Source organism: Psammomys obesus, unplaced genomic scaffold (assembly GCF_907164565.1).
Source record: "Psammomys obesus unplaced genomic scaffold, mPsaObe1.curated_primary_1811, whole genome shotgun sequence".
In the NCBI taxonomy this organism is placed as follows: Eukaryota; Metazoa; Chordata; class Mammalia; order Rodentia; family Muridae; genus Psammomys; species Psammomys obesus.
The window spans coordinates 6478751-6492525 of NW_026596244.1; positions in this window are offsets into that span (position 1 = coordinate 6478751).

Genomic DNA, 13775 nt, shown 5'->3' on the forward strand with positions numbered 1-13775 from the left:
TTAAATTTGTCTTATTCAAACTTTAAAGCAATTTTTAAAATTTGAGAATATAATTAACAACAATAATGCTGTTACTCTTTGAAGAGTAGCAAGTTTCCAAGTGCTTTATTTCTGTTCTTTATCTTTAAAGGCCCTGCACAAATTCCTAAAGTCTGAGGTTATCATCTATTCGGAAACAATAATGACTATTTTATTCTTAAAATATTAACTTTGGTTTGTTATGTTACAGAGTGATGCAGATAGATTTAGCAGGCTCCAGTGTAGATGGGCCATATTAAATATTTAATGGTTTTGTCTTGGTCCAGTAACTGCTTTAACAGGACCCCTTAATGCTTTGTGTCATAGACATTTTCAGTTATCAACTGGATACAGTATGGAATCAGAAGTTGATTCCTCAAATAAGATATGCCTTTGAGAGATTTTCTTGATTGATAACTGATATAAATTGGTGGGAATTGATTCAGGTGAGTTATGATAAATATGGGTGGGTTAGGAAGATCCACACTGCTGTGGACAATGCCATCGAATACCCCAGTCCACTGTTCTGGCATGTTGATGTATAGTCTATTGGAGGTCACTGGGTCATATTTAATAATGAACGTAAGGCTTTTATGAGAGGTTTTTAACCTCACGGTGATACATGAGCTGTGCTTTCCCCCTCACATGAACACCTTGGTCTATTTCCACACCAAGTGCTTACTTTGTGAAGACCAGAGACAGGTATTAGTCAATCACCCACAAACAGAGTCATCACATGACATCACTGATCCCCCTTCATTGCAGATTTGTAGCTCACATTTTTGTTATTGGTATTTCCAAGCCTTAAGAGTCAACTTACGGAGGGCCAAGATGGCAGCACCGGGAGAACACCATGTCTGAGAAGCCCGACAACACACTCCGTGCAGCAACCAGGAGACTGAACTCTGGGCCCTAAAACAACAGCGATCGATCATGTTTCCCAGGTGAGGGGAGGCTCCCACAGCATGGGAAGCGGTCGGGTCCACCCTCGGCTGCCCAGCCAGAACCCGGAAGAGAACCCAGCTAATACAGGCTTTGGGTCTCGGAGATGGTGCCGCAAGCCTGCGTGTCCCGATCACTTTCCCAGGCAGATCAGTGGGCACAAGGGTGCCTGAGACTGGTGGTCCCAATCCCAAAAAAAAACCCCACAAGGAAGGAAAGTTGACAGACTGGTCACAGGTCACCCAGTCTTTCCCTGGAAGGTCTCCTGACCACGGGTACCCGCTGCCATCACAACTGAGCTCCCGCCATGCACAGATTGCAGCTGCGCACCCAGCTCAAAATCCCTACTCCCTCTTCGGAGGAGGCAAAAGGCAGCCAGCAGAATCTGCCACAGACCACATTGTCTGTACCCCAACCCAAGATTGGGGCTGAGAAAACCCAATCCTTTCAGACATTCCCCCAAACGCCGCCATAACCCTGCCACGGCAGAGCAGAAGGATAAAGAGGTGCACAGCAGCTTAACAGTGCCGGAACTCCAGTGCTGCAGGCTGCTCCTAGCAAACAAACTACAGCTCGGGATCTGGGACTGTGGTCATTCTACATGTCCTGAGATTCTCCTGGGTCCAGCACAGTAAGGTCTAGCAGCAAGTTTTATCACCAGCGCCCCCACCCGACCCCAGGCAGAGAAACACTGGCTCAGGATCCAACTGAGAAGCCCCAACCCCTTCTGGCACTCCCCTGAGGACACCTCCATAAGCTTGCCCTAGCAGAGGGGAAGGTCAGAGGGGAAGGACAGAGAGGCAGCCTGCCAAAGACACAGCACCCTCTCTCCAGCACACCCAGTGGCCCCTAGCAGAGAAACCCAAGCTCTGGATCTGAGGACACTCAACCCTACCTGGTACTCTCTTGGGATCAGCAAACATAGATTCTACCGCCAGGCTGTTTCTGACAGAGAGATCTGGGCCCTGGATCTGGGATTGAGAACAGTTAACCTAACTCTTTCCTGTGCCACCCAAGGACCAGTCAACATAACCCCTCCTGACAGAGGGAAAAGACAAAGAGGCAGCACACAGGAAAGGTGGACACCGAGTCCTGGGGCCACAGTGTCACAGAGCTGACTGTTAGCCTACCTGCGCATTTTCCACAGCAGGACCAAATCAGAGAGTAGTGAGCAAGGGGAACCCCTGTGCATTTCAACTGGTCCTGCAAGAGAGTGAGTGAGCCTTCTAGGGAGAGTTTGCCCCAGAACCAGGGCCTCTCCACAGAAGCAACCAGACAAGATCCCTGCCAGCCACACCTCTAGTGTGGGCATCATAGGGATTCTTGGGATAGCGACCCCAACATTGAAGCCTCTGCCTTGCGGGTCCACCAGTGTAATCCAGGCAAACAATCCCTGGATCTCAGTCAAAACTGCCTAATAGTGGCTTGCAGGCCACTGCAATAGTCAGAGAATCTGCACATGCACACTGCACCCGCTAAAGCCCAGGCAAATAGCGCCAGCATCACATTCCTTACTTAGGCAAAACTGAAACCACAGTGCACACTCCCAAACCAGTGAACCTCTCTCATCTTCCTGAAAAAACAGTCCAGAAAACAGAAAGAGAGGATCATAGCCAGAACTACAATGTCGAGGAACAAACAGTGAGGATTATAAATAACGAGATGGGTAGAGGCAGATGTAAGAACACTCCCAACAAAAATCAGGACATAATGACCTCACAGCAAACCCACAAAACAATGGACACTTCAATTCACTAGATATACAAGAAAACGACCTCAAAACTATGTTTCTCCAGATAATAGAGGCCCATAAAGATGAAATGAGCAAAACCCTCAGAGAAATAGCCAAAGAAATCGAGACTAACCAAGAGGAAACAAATCGTGCTCTCAGAGAAATGACCATGAAAATTGAAGCAAACAGAGAAGAAATGAACAAAGCTCTCAAAGAAATGTCCACAGAAATGAAGGCAAATAAAGAAGAAATGAACAAAGCTCTCATAGAAATACAGGCAATTATAGCCAAAGAAGTAGAGGCACAATTACTGATACATAGAGAGGAAACAGACAAAAAAATAGAAGCTATCATTGAAAAGCAGGACTCCACATTCAAAGAGATGAAGTAAATGGTGCAAGACATGAAAACAGAATAAGAATCAATAAAGAAAACACAAATAGAGAAAAACCAGGAGCTGGAGAACAAAGAGAAAAGATCAGGAACTACAAAGGTAAGCATCACCAACAGAATACAAGAGATGGAAGAAAGAATCCCAGGAGCCGAAGATGCACTTGCGGAAATTGAAAGAATTTTTCTCAAAGAAAAAATAAAATCAGAAAAGTTCCAAACACAAAGCATCCAAGAAATCAAGGACACCATGAAAAGACAAAACATAAGAATAATAGGTTTAGAAGAATAATAGGGGTAGAAGAAAAAGAAGACATCAGGCTCAAAGGTTCGGAAAATATTTTAAAGAAAATTATAGAAGAAAACTTTCCCAACTTAAAGAAGGAGATGGCCATAAACATACAAGAGGCCTACAGAACACCAAGTAGACTAGACCAGAAAAGAAATTCTTCACATCACATCATAGTAAAAACACTGAACCTACAGAACAAAGAAAAAATTCTAAAAGCAGCAAGGGAAAAAGGCCAAGTAACATATGAAAGTTGACCTATCAGAATCACACCAGATTTCTCAACAGAAACTATGAAAGCCAGAAGGGCCTGGACAGAAATCATACAGTCCTTAAGGGACCACAGATTCCAACCCAGACTACTATACCCAGCAAAACTTTCAATCAAGATAGACGGAGAATTCAAGATATTCCAAGACAAAACCAAATTTAAACAATATCTACATAGTAACCCAGCTCTACAGAAGTTACTAGAAGGGAAACTCCAAACCAAAGAAAACAACTACATCTAAGGAAACAGAGGAAATAGATAACTAGACAACAACAACAACAACAACAACAAAAATCAAAAGAATACAGGCAATGAAAATCAGTGACACCACCAACCCCACATCAAAAGTAAGTAACAATTGTTGGTCACTAGTTTCTATCAACATCAACAGACTCAACTCCCCAATAAAAAGACACAGACTAACAGAATTGTTGCGGGAACAGGATCCATCATTCTGTTGCATCCAAGAAACACACCTATGCAACAAAGATAAACACTACCTCAGAGTAAAGGGCTGGAAAACTGTCTTTCAAGCAAATGGTTCCAGAAAACAAGCTGGAGTAGCCATCCTAATATCTAATAAAATAGACTTTCAACCCAAGTTAACCAAAAAAGATAAGGAGGGCCATTATATTCTCATCAAAGGAGAAATCCACCAAAAGGACATCACAATTTTGAATATCTATGCCCCAAATACAAGAGCACCTACATTCGTAAATGAAACAATATTAAAGCTTAAATCACACATTGATCCTAAAACCCTAATAGTGGGAGACTTCAACACTCCACTCTCACCAAGGGACAGATCAACTAGACAGAAAGCAAATAGGGAAATAAAAACACTTACAGAGACCCTAAATCAAAAGGACCTAATAGATGTCTACAGATCTTTTCATCCAAACTCAAAAGAGTATACCTTCTTTTCAGCACCACATGGAACCTTCTCCAAAATAGACCATATAGTTGGTCATAAAGCAAGCCTCAATAGATACAGAAAGATTGAAATAATCCCTTGTATTCTATCTGATAACCATAGAATTAAGCTGGACCTCATCAACAACAGAAATAACAACCAGCCTACACGCACATGGAAACTGAACAACTTGTTACTCAATGACAGCTGGGTTAAGGAAGAAATAAAGAAAGAAATTAAAGACTTTCTAGAATTCAATGAAAATGAAGGCACAACGTACCCAAATTTGTGAGACACATTGAAAGCAGTGCTCAGGGGAAAATTAATAGCACTAAGTGCCTGAAAGAAGAAATTCGTAACATCACATAAAAACAACTTAATGGCCCACCTGAAAACCCTAGAAAAAAAAGAAGCAGATACACCCAAGAGGAGCAGACGGCTGGAAATAATCAAACTCAGGGCTGAAATCAATCAATTAGAAACAAATAAAACTATTCAAAGAATCAATGAAACAAAAAGCTGATTCTTTGAGAAAATCAACAAGATAGACAAACCCTTAGCCAAACTAACTAAAAAGCAGAGAATCTATCCAAACCAATAAAATCAGAGATGAAAAGGGTGACATAACTACAGACACAGAGGAAATTCAAACAATCATTAGGTCATACTACAAAAGCCTATATGCCACAAAATTTGAAAACTTAAATGAAATGGACAATTTTCTTGATAGATTCGATCTTCCAACATTAAGTCAAGATAAGGTAGAAAGACTGAATAGCCCTATATCCCCCAAGGAAATTGAAGCAGTCATTCACAATCTCCCCTCAAAAAAAACCCTGGGCCAGATGGTTTTAGTGTGGAATTCTACTAGGCCTTCAAAGAAGTGCTCACACCAATTCTTCTCAAACTATTCCACAAAATAGAAACATTACCGAATTCATTCTATGAAGCAACAGTCACCCTGATACCTAAACCACACAAAAACCCAACAAAAAAACAGAACTTCAGACCTATATCTCTTATGAACATTGACGCAAAAATACTCAATAAAATACTTGCAAACCGAATCCAAGAACACATCAAAGATATCATCCACCACGACCAAGTAGGCTTCATGCCAGGCATGCAAGGGTGGTTCAACATACGGAAATCCATTAATGTAATCCGCCACATAAACAAACTGAAGGAGAAAAACCACATGATCATCTCCTTAGATGCTGAAAAAGCATTTGACAAAGTCCAACATCCATTCATGTTTAAAGTCTTGGAGAGATCAGGGATACAAGGCACATATCTAAACATAGTAAAGGCAATATACAGCAAGCCTATAGCCAACATCAAACTCAATGGAGAGAAACTTAAATCAATCCCACTGAAATCAGGGACAAGACAAGACTGCCCACTCTCTCCATACCTCTTCAACATAGTACTTGAAGTCCTAGCCAGAGCAATAAGACAACTAAAGGAGATCAAGGGGATACAAATCAGAAAGGAAGAGGTCAAAGTGTCACTATTCGCAGATGCTATGATAGTATATATGAGTGACCCCAAAAATTTCAACCAGAGAACTCCTCCAGCTGATAAACACCTTCAGCAAAGTGGCAGGATACAAAATCAACTCAAAAAAATCAGAAGCCCTCCTGTATACCAAAGGCAAAAGGGCCGAGAAAGAAATTAGGGAAACTACACCCTTCACAATAGCCACTAATAACATAAAGTACCTTGGGGTGACACTAACCAAGCAAGTGAAAGACCTGTTTGAGAAAAACTTCAAGTCTCTGAAGAAAGAAATTGAAGAAGATCTCAGAAGTTGGAAAGATCTCCCGTGCTCATGGATTGGTAGGATTAACATTGTGAAAATGGCCATCCTGCCAAAAGCAATCTACAGATTCAATGCAATTCCCATCAAAATACCAACTCAATACTTTACAGACCTTGAAAAAAAGATTCTCAGCTTCATATGGAAAAACAAAAACCCAGAATCTCCAAAACAATCCTGTACAACAACAGATCATCTGGAGGTCTCTCCATCCCCGATCTCAAGTTGTACTACAGAACAATAGTAATAAAAACTGCATGGTATTGGCATAAAAACAGAATGGAGGATCAAGGGAACCACATAGAAGTCCCAGAAATAAACCCACACACCTATGAGTATTCGATTTTTGACCAAGAAGCCAAAACCATTCAATGGAAAAAAGACAGCATCTTCAACAAATGGTGCTGGTCCAACTGGATGTCCACATGCAGAAAAATGAAAATAGATCTATATTTATTACTCTGCATAAAACTAAAGTCCAAGTGGATCAAAGACCTCAGCAGAAATCCAGATACTCTAAATCTGTTAGAAGAAAAAGTGGGGAACAGCCTAGAACTCATTGGCACAGGAGACAACTTCCTGAACAGAACACTAACAGCACAGGCTCTAAGAGCAACAATCAATAAATGGGACCTCATGAAACTGAAAATCTACTGTAAAGCAAAGGACACAGCCATAAAAACAAAACGACTGCCTACAGATTGGGAAAGAATCTTCACCAACCCTTTATCTGAAAAAGGACTCATATCCAGTATATACAAAGAACTAAAGAAGCTGAAAAGCAGCAAACCAAGTAATCCAATTAAAAAATGGGGAACAGAGCTAAACAGAGAATTCTCGAAAGAGGAATATCGAATGGCAGAGAAACACTTAAAGAAATGCTCATCCTCATTAGCCATCAGGGAAATGCAAATCAAAACGACCCTGAGATTTCACCTTACACCCATCAGAATGGCCAAGATGAAAAACTCAAGTGACAACACATGCTGGAGAGGTTGTGGAGAAAGGGGAACCCTCCTCCACTCCTGGTGGGATTGTAAACTGGTAAAACCACTCTGGAAATCTATCTGGCGCTTTCTAAGACAATTAGGAATCGTGCTTCCTCAAGACCCAGCTATACCACTGCTAGGTATATACCCAAATTTTGCTCAAGTACACAAAAGGGATATTTATTCAACCATGTTTATAGCAGCTTTATTTGTAATAGCCAGAACCTGGAAACAACCCAGATGTCCATCGACGGAGGAATGGGTACAGAAATTGTGGTATTTTTACACAATGGAATAGTACTCAGCAATCAAAAAGGAGGAAATCATGAAATTTGCAGGCAAATGATGGGATCTAGAAAAGATCATTCTGAGTGAAATATCCCACAAAGAGAAAGACAAACACGGTATATACTCACTTATATAGACCTATAAGATATGATAAACATAATGAAATCTGTTCACCTAAAAAGATAATCAAGAGAGTGGACATGGGGTAAGATGATCAATCTTCGTTTAGAAAGACAGACGGGATGTGCACTGAACATATGACAGGAGTCTACTGAGTGCATTGGAAAGACTCTAAGTAGCAGTGTTTTCAAAGCAAAGACTCATGACCAAACCTTTGGCAGAGTACAGGGAATCATAAGAAAGAAGGGGAGTTAGTCTGACGGGGAAAGGATAGGAGCTCCACAAGGACCAAATATATCTGGGCACAGGGTCTTTTCTGAGACTGACTTTAAACCAAGGATCATGTATGGATATAACCTAGAACCTCTGCTCAGATGTAGCCTGTGGTAGCTCAGTAACCAATTGGTTTCCCATAGTGAGGGGAACAAGGACTATTTCTAACAGGAACTCAATGACTGGCTCTTTGCCCCCCCCCCCCAAGGGAGGAGCAGTCCTGTTAGGCCACAGAGGAGGGCTTTGCAGCCAGTCCTGAAGATAACTGATAAAACAGGATCAGATGAATGGGGAGGAGGTCCCCCCCCATCAGTGGACTTGGAAAGGGGCATGGTGGAGATGAGGGAGGGATGGAGGGACTGGGAGGGAATGAGGGATCAGGACACGGCTGGGATACAGAGTTAATAAAATGTAACTGATTAGAAAAAAATAAAATTAAAAAAAAATAAATCTATACTCAAAAAAGAGTCAACTTACAGCTTTCTAAGCAGACTAATGCAGAGATACAAAAGTCCTTTCACTCAAGGACTTGATATCCTTTCTTTCTTCATACTGCAAACAGGATCCACAAGCTACCGTCACAAGGAGCAAAATTTAGCTTTCTTACCATTTGCCCCAAAATTGTTAAGAAATCTCAGATCATTAGGCTCATAAAACAAGGTTGTGATGTTCTGAGTACCAGGCTCACTGATGCATTAATTCTCTGTTATACTGTGTTTCTGATCAAATTGGATTAAGAGCATTTAACGTTGTATTTAATTTGTTGGCATTCTGTATGTCCAGCACCAATACTGGAGAATGCACTGCATTTCGTTGACAAAATTAACAAACACAACAGAATCTTTATTCTTATACATCTGCAATAGTATTGTTATTCAGGGCTTAGAAGTTCACCTAAATCCCACGCCAACCACACAAGACAATTAATTATCTACATGTCAAGTTCCATACTTTTAATGGAGATGCTTGCCTCAGCACATGCCTGGAACAGTAATAAACTAATTAGAATTTGATTTTAGAAAAAACAAAAATCTCTAATCCAAGGCATATGTTAAGGACAACCAACTGTCAAGGCAAAATTCCAGCAGTTGCCAAAGCATTCTCATGCATTCCCATATACTTCTCACTGATTCACATACATGAATACCAAAAAGCCATAATGTCCTTTCTAAGATTCATCACTCCTTCACTTTTGTATCAATGGTGACCAACAAAAAGATATCAGAATATTTATGTTATTACTCTTGATTAACTTCGGTAGTTATTTTCTTTAAGAAATGGAAGACCTTTAGGGGACAGATGTAGCCCATAGACTCAGTCTCCAAGTGCATACCCTAGTAAGGGGAACAGGGGGTGTCTCTGTCATGAACTCAGTGGCAGGCTCTCTGGTCACCGCCTCCTGGGGTCTGTAGCCTTGCAAGGCCACAGAGGAAGACAATGCAACCATTCCTGATGAGACCTGATAGGATAGGGTCAGATGGAAGATCTTCTCTATCAGTGGACTAGGGGAGAGGGATAGCGGAGAAGATAGAGGGAGAGTGGGATTGCAGGAGGGAGGGGTTGGGGCCACAACTGGGACACGATATGAATAAATTGTAATAAATGATTAAAAATGCATAAAATAATAATGATATGTGAACTGGAAAAAAAGAAATGTGCCATTCGTAAAGTAAGTTAATAAATTGCTATTTATATATAAATAGCCATATTAACTTATTTTAAATGTTCCTTTTACTATCTACAAAATATGCCTCATCTGGATAAGCAAGAACAGCCTAGCAAATAGAAGGAATGGGCAATGTGTACCATAAAATTTGAATCACAGAGCTTGGCTATACTCTGATGATTCATTTCCTTGAAATTCCATGTTGAAATGTAGTTGGTGATTACTATCCTAGTCATACTGACCTTCAAATGGTGTTGAGTCTGTGAAGCCTTTCTTCTCTTAAGTGGAGTAGTGCATTTATATGGGTATGGGTTCTGGTGAGTATAGGTTCCTATTTACGGAGAATAGTTTCTTGTAGGAGGATTGAATTTATCTTGTCTTGCTATTTTCATTGTGCTCAGTGTGTTGAAGCTTTCTGTACATATTTCATCATTCTCATAAGGTACAAATAAAATAAATATGGTCAGTAGCTTGTAGAACCTCAGTGTTTGGATCTTGATCTCTGCAGAGTCAGCCATTACATAGTAATAACCAAGAAGAGGTCATCCATTTTGGCTTCCTATACTTATAAAATACTAAATCCCAAATAATACAGTACTCCTAGAGAGATGAAGACTCCCTCCCTGTTCAGCCAAGGATTTGAAAAATGCAATGAAAATGAAGTCATGTACTTAGGTTGTAAAGAAAACAGATAAATACTGCAAGATGATCCTAGATTGCCATAAACCTTACATGATTTTAACTTTAATTTTACTTATTTCATCAGCTCGAGGTTTCTTCTGTAAGAAATTGTTTCATCCCTTGTATCTGACGTACTTGATGATCTGGAAAATGAATTGTTTCTAAATACATATTTGTAAAGACCACTAAAAATCGTTTCCTCTGCTCACGCACCTGATAAAACATGATATGCCTTATTCTCAAACATAGAAAGTTCTCAGCTCTCTGTCACACTTTGACTCTGAGATCTTCACTACACGTTCCTTCTCCTAGATATAAGACTGATCTACTACATCAGTGGGATTCTTTTGATTGTGCTTATTCAGCCAGAAGCTGTACAGACTTCTCTGTAACATATTTTTATTTCAGAAGGTTGGCAATAAAGGCGTTTAAATTAAGGAGACTTTAATCTCAGGGAAAATCAATGGATGTATTGGGATAGAGCATGCCAATATCTCTCTTTTAAGATGAGACATAAATCATTACATGTACCCCTTTTACAACCAGAGAAGAAGCCTTGTTGCATTTGAACCATCTTCGATTCCAGATGCTAAATATTCCTCAATTGGCTGTGTCAATAGGCAAATTTGTTGTCTTCAATGAGAAGTTGCAGTTTTTTGAAGATACCCAGAACCATGAAAGGTACTAGATGCTTTGCAATATTCACTGCCACTTATTCCATCTGATACAACACATTTAATGTTGTTCAAGTGTTTTTTGTCAGTTAGGAATGTCATCTGGGACATTTGGCAGGACATTTCAGAAGAACATCTGCCAAATCCTTAAGAGTTTAAAACCCAGCTGTAGAGAACTCCACAAGCAGAGCAACAGAGCAAGATAATTTGAACACAGGGAACTTCCCAGAGACCCATACTCCAACCAAGGACTATTCGTGGAGATAACCCAGAACCCCTGCACAGATGTAGCCCATGGCAGTTCAGTGTCCAAGTGGGTTACATAGTAATGGAAAGAGGGACTGCCTCTGACACAATCTGATTGGCCTGCTCTTTGATCACCTCCCCCTGAGGGGGGAGCAGCCTTACCAGGCCACAGTAGAGGACAATGCAGCCACTTTTGATAAGAACTGACAGACTAAGATCAGAAAGGAGAGGAGAACCTCCCCTATCAGTGGACTTGGGGAGTGGCATGCATGCAGAAAGGGGAGGTAGGGTGGGATCAGGAGGGGCGGAGGGAGGGGCTTATGGGGGGATACAAAATGAATAAAGTGTAATTAATAAAATAAAAAAAATCTAAAAAAAAACCCCAGCTGTAGCCATCTCCTTCATATCCACGCGGTGATACAAAGTGAATAATTCTAATTAATTATTATTATTATTATAGTATAAACAATACAATTGTTTAAAACCTTGCCATTATCCAAAAAAAAAAAAAAAATACCACCATCCACCACCCTGTGCAACAAAACTCTCAACTGTATAATAATTATCATTCTTTAATACACTGTTAGGTAGAGTCTTTCAAAGACCCTCTGCTGTAGGCTCCTGACCTGTTACTTGTTTTCTCCTATGTCCAATGCACGTCCCGTTGTCTTTCTCAGTGAAGGTTGATCATCTTACCCCCTGTCCTCTTTCTTGTTTATCTTCTTTAGGTGTATAGATTTCACTATGTTTATCCTAACTTATAGGTCTATGTAAGTGAGTATATACCATGTGTGTCTTTCTCCTTCTGGGATACTTTACTCAGAATGATCTTTTCTAAGACTCATAACCAAACCTTCGGCAGAGTGCAGGGAATCATATGAAAGAAGGGGAAGTTAGTATGGCATGGAAAGGATAGGAACTCCACAAGGACCAAATATATCTGGCACAGAGGTTTTTTCTGACTGATACTCCACCAAGAACCATGTATGGATATAACTTAGAACCTCTGCTTGGATGTAGCCTGTGGTAGCTCAGTAACCAATTGGTGTCTCATAGTAAGGGGAACAGGGACTATTTTTGACAGGAACTCAATGGCAGGGTCTTTGACCTCCCCACTCCCTAAGGGAGGAGCAGTCCCGCTAGGACACAGAGGAGAACTTTGCAACCAGTCCCAAAGATACCTGATGAAACAGGGTCAGATGAAAGGGGAGGAGGTCCTTTCCAAGCAGTGGACTTGGAAAGGGGCAGGAAGGACATGAGGGAGGGTGGAATTGGGAGGGAATGAGGGAGCAGGATATAGCTGGGATACAGAGTTAATAAAATGTAACTAATAATAAAAATAAAAATAAATAATTATCATGCAATCTCAACTGCCAATTATGAAGTAGATATTATCCAGACCACCATAGAGCAAATGTACACAGAAGCAGTCTTATCATCTAGATAAGACTGTGTATTAATTGGACTCAGTAAGCCCTGAAGGGACAAGCAACTTTAAGAAGGAGTGGTCTTCCTGAGGGGGAAGCAGCCTTGCCAGAACACAGAGGAGTATAATGCAGCCAGTCCTGATGAGACCTGATAAGCTAGGGTCAGGTGGAAATGGAGGAGGACCTCCGCAATCAGTGGACTTGGAGAGGGGAATGGGAGATCAGAGAAGGAGGGTGTGATTGGTAAGGAATAAAGGAGGGGGCTACAGCTGGGATACTAAGTGAATAAACTGAAATTAATATAAAAATAAAAATTTAATTAAAAAAGAAGTGGTTGAAATTCCCACTGCTTGGTGCTTGGTTTCTCTCCCATCCTTTCCACTCTCCTCCCCTCCTCTCCTCTCCTCTCTTTCTCTCTCTCTGCCTGCATATGTTCTCAGAAGAAGCAGCCCCCATCAGGAATTCTGAGGGAAAGAGAATACTTGAAATCATGTCTGATTTACTGATGGTTCTGCATAATATATGAGCAGAGCTGAAAATGGACAGATGTACTACTATAGTACCTGATAGAGCTGATGGGAAATCCTCCTAGCATATATGATTCCAGTCAGTTGAACACTGAACTATCCTGTTGAATATTATCCTGTTGAACACTGAACTTGGCAAGGAAATAGATCAGATTGACAATTACATACATCCATGGCATGGAATAAGTGGCTTGGTTTGATAGCCAGATTTTTGATTTTGTAATCAGAAAGTTAGCTACAAGAAATTTGATATATTTGTGTCCTGTGTGAATGAACATTATTGAGTGATATAGAGATTTACAACACTAAAGACACAATATGACCTGTTCCATGAATATCGTATAGCCATTCTTGCCAACAACAAAAGGACTCATGATGTCATCACCACTTGCTACCCAAACTTTTGCCACTTTGTGGGATAAGATATTGGCAGCAGAGGATTCCAAATCCTATAAGCTTACTTACTCCTTCAGTTGATGTCCGTACTGCCTGGTTTTCCTCAACTATGGG